Source organism: Cajanus cajan, chromosome 2 (genome assembly GCF_000230855.2).
Source record: "Cajanus cajan strain Asha chromosome 2, NIPB_CcT2T_4, whole genome shotgun sequence".
NCBI classification, from domain to species: Eukaryota; Viridiplantae; Streptophyta; class Magnoliopsida; order Fabales; family Fabaceae; genus Cajanus; species Cajanus cajan.
The window spans coordinates 34,102,154-34,107,809 of NC_138518.1; the positions used below are offsets into that span (position 1 = coordinate 34,102,154).

The 5,656-nt window shown below is 35.9% G+C and overlaps 1 long non-coding RNA gene across 1 annotated transcript; it reads right to left on the reverse strand.

Moving 5' to 3' along the window:
* Nucleotides 1–2,422: 2,422 nt before the first annotated feature.
* On the reverse strand, nucleotides 2,423–5,127 carry LOC145954233 (uncharacterized). Its single transcript, XR_014431408.1, has 2 exons — nucleotides 3,675–5,127; nucleotides 2,423–2,599 (listed from the first exon to the last, which is right to left on the reverse strand). It is a non-coding gene; the product is annotated as an uncharacterized LOC145954233 (long non-coding RNA).
* Between the last annotated feature and the right edge of the window lie 529 nt (nucleotides 5,128–5,656).

The following is a 5,656-nucleotide window of genomic DNA, read 5'->3' on the forward strand; positions in this document are numbered from 1 at the left end:
TAGGGTGGGAACAAAAACCTAGACATGATTTTTGTGGCTATTGGGCCTATTTTTGGTGTTAGAAAGGTTTAGGCCCAAGTGGAGGGCAAAGGTTGCATGGTCTTATCATGCACCTAGATGTAGCCTAACTAATCCCAAAGATTCCATCCTTGGCCACCAAGTTGCATCTAGGGTTAATTTGCATTTCATTTGGTGTGCATTTGGCTTGTGAATTTCAGCCATGCACTCTCCAAATGCAACCCTAGATGCCTCCCACTCCTATAAATACCCTAGGCTATGTATCATGTAAATACTTTGGATTATATAGATTTTGAGTGAGCATTTCATGCCTCAACATCTCTTCCTTAGTCACTAGGTTTGATTCGTCTAACCTCCTCCTATCTCCACCCTTGGAGAGTAGGAAACTGATGGAATCATACTTGGGAATGCAAGAGGTGACACACTCAAAGATCCAAGAGGAGTGGGCTAGACATGGAAGATTGGGCCAGTCAAGGCCCAATGGGCCCTATGGGCTTGGAAGGCCCGAACCAAGTTTCAATATGGGCCTATCTTGATTTGAACACTCTTATTATATTTTGTTAGTATAGCTTGAATATATTTTGGTCTTGTATTTTTGGACCACATAGAGTAGCATTTTAGGTTTTAGGCTTGTTGGGCCTAGTTTTGGGCTTCATGGGCCTTTGGGCTTTTCGTACCCAATATTGGGCTCATTTTCATTCTTGTAATTTTTCCTTTCCATTGTATTTGTTGGACCAATGTATTTAGGTCATTAGATTAGGAAAATACAAGAAATACTAAAGTAGGCTAACTAGGTTAAATTAGGTTTAATTTGGAAGACATTTAAGTTACATTTGAGTCACATGTTTTGCACCATGTGGTGGCTGAACATGTGACACTCAAATTAACCCTAAATGACTCCCAAATCAAACCTAGATACACATTAGGTACCTAAAGTTTCGGCCAAACACATGGGAGCCAAAATTTGAATTCAAATTTCAAATTTGAATTCAAATTTTGGGCGCCACATGTAAGCTTTGACTTAGGCGCCCAAATGTGTGCAAAACCGGATGCTACTTAAGTGTTTCTTCTACTCTTTGTATTCACTTTTGAGAATAATGAAATTTGAGAGCTTATTCAGCCAAATTTCGTTCAAGAGTCACCATGAGAGAAAGCTTCACCTTAGGAACCCTACTAAGTTTTCCTCCTCTTTGAAGTGAGCTTTCCCTTGCACCTTAAGCTTTGATGCTTCCATCCAAGGCTTAAGCCTCTTCCATCCGTGATATTTCCTCCTTCTTTGGTTCATCATTTCGTGTTCAATCTCCTTTGAAGAAGATCCGAGTTTAAGGAGTAGCTAAGGAGAAGTCAATTATCACTCCTCCTCACCTTCTTCTATCAGAAACCTAGAGTGGCCTCCACCTACACTTGGAGTGAGCCAACCTTGAGCAACCCTACACCATAACCCAAACACTTCCGCCACCCTAAACCCATTTCACGCCTATCACCCTTTGTCCACCATAAACTATCCTTTGCCTAACCTTTGGTGAGCCTAGATCATGGGCAAGGTATCTCCCTTCAACACACTATCATCAACCATGGAAGGAGGGACTCCATCACTCACCGTTCAGCAGGCAGCCTGAAGAGGCCAGGCATAATAATACTCACCGTTTAGCAGGCAGCCTGGAGAGGCCAGGCATAAAATACTCACCATTTAGCAGGTAGCCTGGAGAGGCCAGGCATAACAATACTCACCGTTCAGCAGGCAGCCTGGAGAGGCCAGGCATAATAATACTCACCGTTTAGTAGGCAGCCTGGAGAGGCCAGGCATAACAATACTCCCTCTTTAAAAAGCTACAAATAATGGGACACATTATCACAAGAGAAACAATGAAGCTTCTACTTGAAGACTGAAGATCAGGTGTACAGTTTGTCAACCTTGTTACCCAATAGAGTATGCAATCAATGCTCAACTGCTCTAAAGGGTGAGGATACGAGCAAATACACCTGTCCAAGGGAAGCAACGTAGAAGCATCAACACAGAGACGAGAAGAAGACCCAGATGAAATGTCTACCTCTTTACTTGCCTTTAGAAAAGCAACACAACTATTCCAAAGGACAAGTAAAGAAGGGTAGCTGTACACACCCAATTTCGTCCGGGGGCATACAAACAACAAGATAGGACATTAGAGGGCCCAAAATCCCAAATTAACTATTTTTAGTGGCCCGGAACGGGCTGTTCCATAATCAGAACAGGTCGTTCCCAAGTCCGGAACGGGCCATTCCGAGACTCCTAAAAGGCCTAAAAATTGTAGGTTGGAACGGGCCGTTCCTGTAACCCCCTTTCCAGATTACATATGTTAATCATAACTAATTATTTATGGTTAATAATATTTATATTATTAGTATAATTTTGTAGAAAAGATGCTTAAACAAATGAAGAAATTTATATTGAAAAGAAATTTATTAAATACAAGTTACTAGATATTACAAACCATTTTATAACAACTTAGTAAAATAAAACCCCCCATCCTATGCTCTGGATTTTTGCATCTGACCTTCTAACTGCACATCCAATTTTTCTTCATTATGAGATCTCCAATATCTGGGTTTAAAAATATTTATGGGGTTAGACATTTAATTTCATTCACATCTCACACAAACAAATCATACAAGTGCCTAATAAGTTCATACAATTATCAATAACATAACAAATTGATAATAGTCCAAATAATGCAATATGGTTATGAGAATGAGATGCAGATTTTGACCGAAAATATACTTTTAGAAATCGTTTTGACTCATTACTCCATGGAGATTTTCCCTTTTGAGTGTTTAGTGAAGCTAGAGCTTAACATCACTCTGTCCAGTGATTCGGCAATGCCCCACTAAACACGAACAAGTAGACAGTAGTCAGAGTGTTAGTGCACCCGGCAGGCTACCACGACACAGAATCAATAAAGACTGGCCATCTATGGGATTGCCCATGCCCAAACACTCCCTAGACCAAAGGTCTATCCCCCAGACCAGAGGTCCCGTCTTACCCATTCTACTCAAACCCCGTTTACTATCTTCTGACACTGGTAGCATAAAACAAATACCTCAGTCATACTTTCACAACCATATCAAACTCTCTCTCACTTTATCCTTTTCTTTATCCATCTCGTACTGCCAACTGTCCTTGACAGTACCCACTATCACAATTCTCAATCAATCTCTTGCCACCAATGTTTCGGATAGTAAACATAAAGAAAAGAATTCACATAAAAAGTATCATTTCAAAATTACAAAACTCGTTCTTTTTCTATCAAATATCCTTAGTACAAAATCCATTTCTCAAATATTTATTTTTGGAAATTCTTTTCTTTTCCCCCCAAAAATCTTTTGACTAAAAAATGACATTATGCAATATGCAATATGCATTACTATTAATCTATCACTTCAAAAACTATTCTCAATCAAACTCTTCAAATACAATTCAAACAACTTCAATAGAAACATTCAATCATAAACAATCAACCATTTCAAGATTCAACTTTAAAACATCAAATTTATCAATAAGTACAATCAAAAACCATATCAAATAACCTAAGGTTCCATGCATCAAAACTTATAAGTAAAGATCAATATTTATTCTACCATTATATAGACATGAATAAAATTAAACATCTAACCCATACCTATTTCTCCAAGCTTGCTAGCTTTTTCCTAATTTCCTTGATTTCTTCTTCTCCTACTTCTTTCTCTTCCTCTTATCTTCTTCCTTTCTTCCCCTTTTCTTGAAATTTTAGTTGTTTACTCCTTGTTTTACTCCTTGGTTGTGGAAAAGATGGAGTATTTTTGGGTGTTTCTTGGAATTGGTTTAGGTCTAGTTGTTAAGGGTTGTTGGTGAGCTTTTTGGTGTGTGGCTTCCTCTATTTATACTAGTCTCCACCTCCATTCTCCAACCTTCTAGATGTGTAGATATTTCTTGATATTTCCTAAGATATTTTAATAAGATAGTGATTAGGTGTCCATTTTGTAGATATTTATAGGACTTTCTAGAATTTTCTTGAATTATTTAAGTATCTTAATGATTAAGTTTCCAATTTATTTAATAGTTTGGTGATAAGATGTCCACTTTCTAGAATTTTGTAGAGTTATTTAGTTATCTTAATGATTAAGTTTTCAATTCATTTTAAGCACATGGTGATTATGTGTCCTTTTTCTTTTGTAGAATTTTATAGAACATCCTAGAATTTTGTAGAATTATTTAAATATCTTAATGGTTAAGTATCTAATCAATTCTAAATTTCTATTATGTAGAATTTTATAGAACTTTCTTGAATTATTTGAATATCTTAATAGTTAAGCTTCCAACACATTTAATTATTTGGTAATTAAATATCTAGTTTGGAGAGTTTTGTAGAACTTTCTAGAATATTGTAGAATTATTAAAATATCTTACAAATTACTTAAAATTTTGAGGTACTAATATTATTATTAGAATCTTGACCACTAAAAATACAAACTTTTGTCTCTTGATCATCTCTTAATTATGTTAATTAATATTAAATAAATATCAATTTGCTTATGTGTCAAAATTTGATTGGTTGAGACTTGTATTTTAATTTCTCCTAACTATACATTTTTATTAATTATTCCAAGCATACTATATTGATGATAACATTTTTATATCCTTTTGAACATTTTTCCATAATTTTCTAGCTTAAGGTTTTAGCAGAATAACTTTTTCTTGTTAAATCCTTAGAGAATTTCTATAAATTTTAATTTAGAGATTTTCTCTCTTAACTGTATTTATTCTTAATCTACACTCAATAAATTATTATTTAGGTTATAGATTACTTAAATTTTCTTAAATTGAGTTTCTCATATTTTACAGCATGCTCCCAACGCTGTCCGAGAAACAGTCAATTTAGATAATAAAATAATGTTAGTGAATTTAGAAAATCTGGTTAAATAATGCTACATAAATTTCATTCACATTAACTTACATAGTATTTAATATATATAATAATTTGTAGAAACACATAGATAAATAGTTATAAAATTTAGGATGTTACAGTTCCAGACCAGAACGGCCATTCCAAACCAATCAAAGGGCCTAAAAAACTTGGTCTAGAACGGGTCGTTCCTAAACTAGAACGGGCTATTCCAAAAGGTTAAAAGACCTAACAAACCTAGTTTGGAACGGGTCATTCTGGGAAGGGAATTTAGTGTTAATTTTACCCCAGAACGGGCCGTTCTCATTTCAGAACGGGTCGTTCTGGTTTCCTGAACGGACCGTTCTGATTTCAGAACGGGCCATTATAGGGTGCAAAATTAACACATAACGTTCGAATCCAGAACGGGTCGTTCTGAATCCAGAACGGGTCGTTCTGAATCCAGAACGGGCCGTTCCGGCCCACATCTGATGTCTATAAATAGAAATCTCGAGCGCAGTTTGCCGGACCCCAAAAATTTCATCCAGACTCCTCAGAGCTCAAAATTTCTCTCTTTTTCTCTCTCTCTCTCTGTTGTATTTCTTGAGATTTTGTGAGGCACATTGTACTGTGAAAGGTTGCCACAAAACACCTAAAATATTCCCATTTTGAAGATTCAATAGAGCTCATTCAAGAGGTATTTCAATTAATCTTTTTTTTTCTTTCTTATCTATAATCAA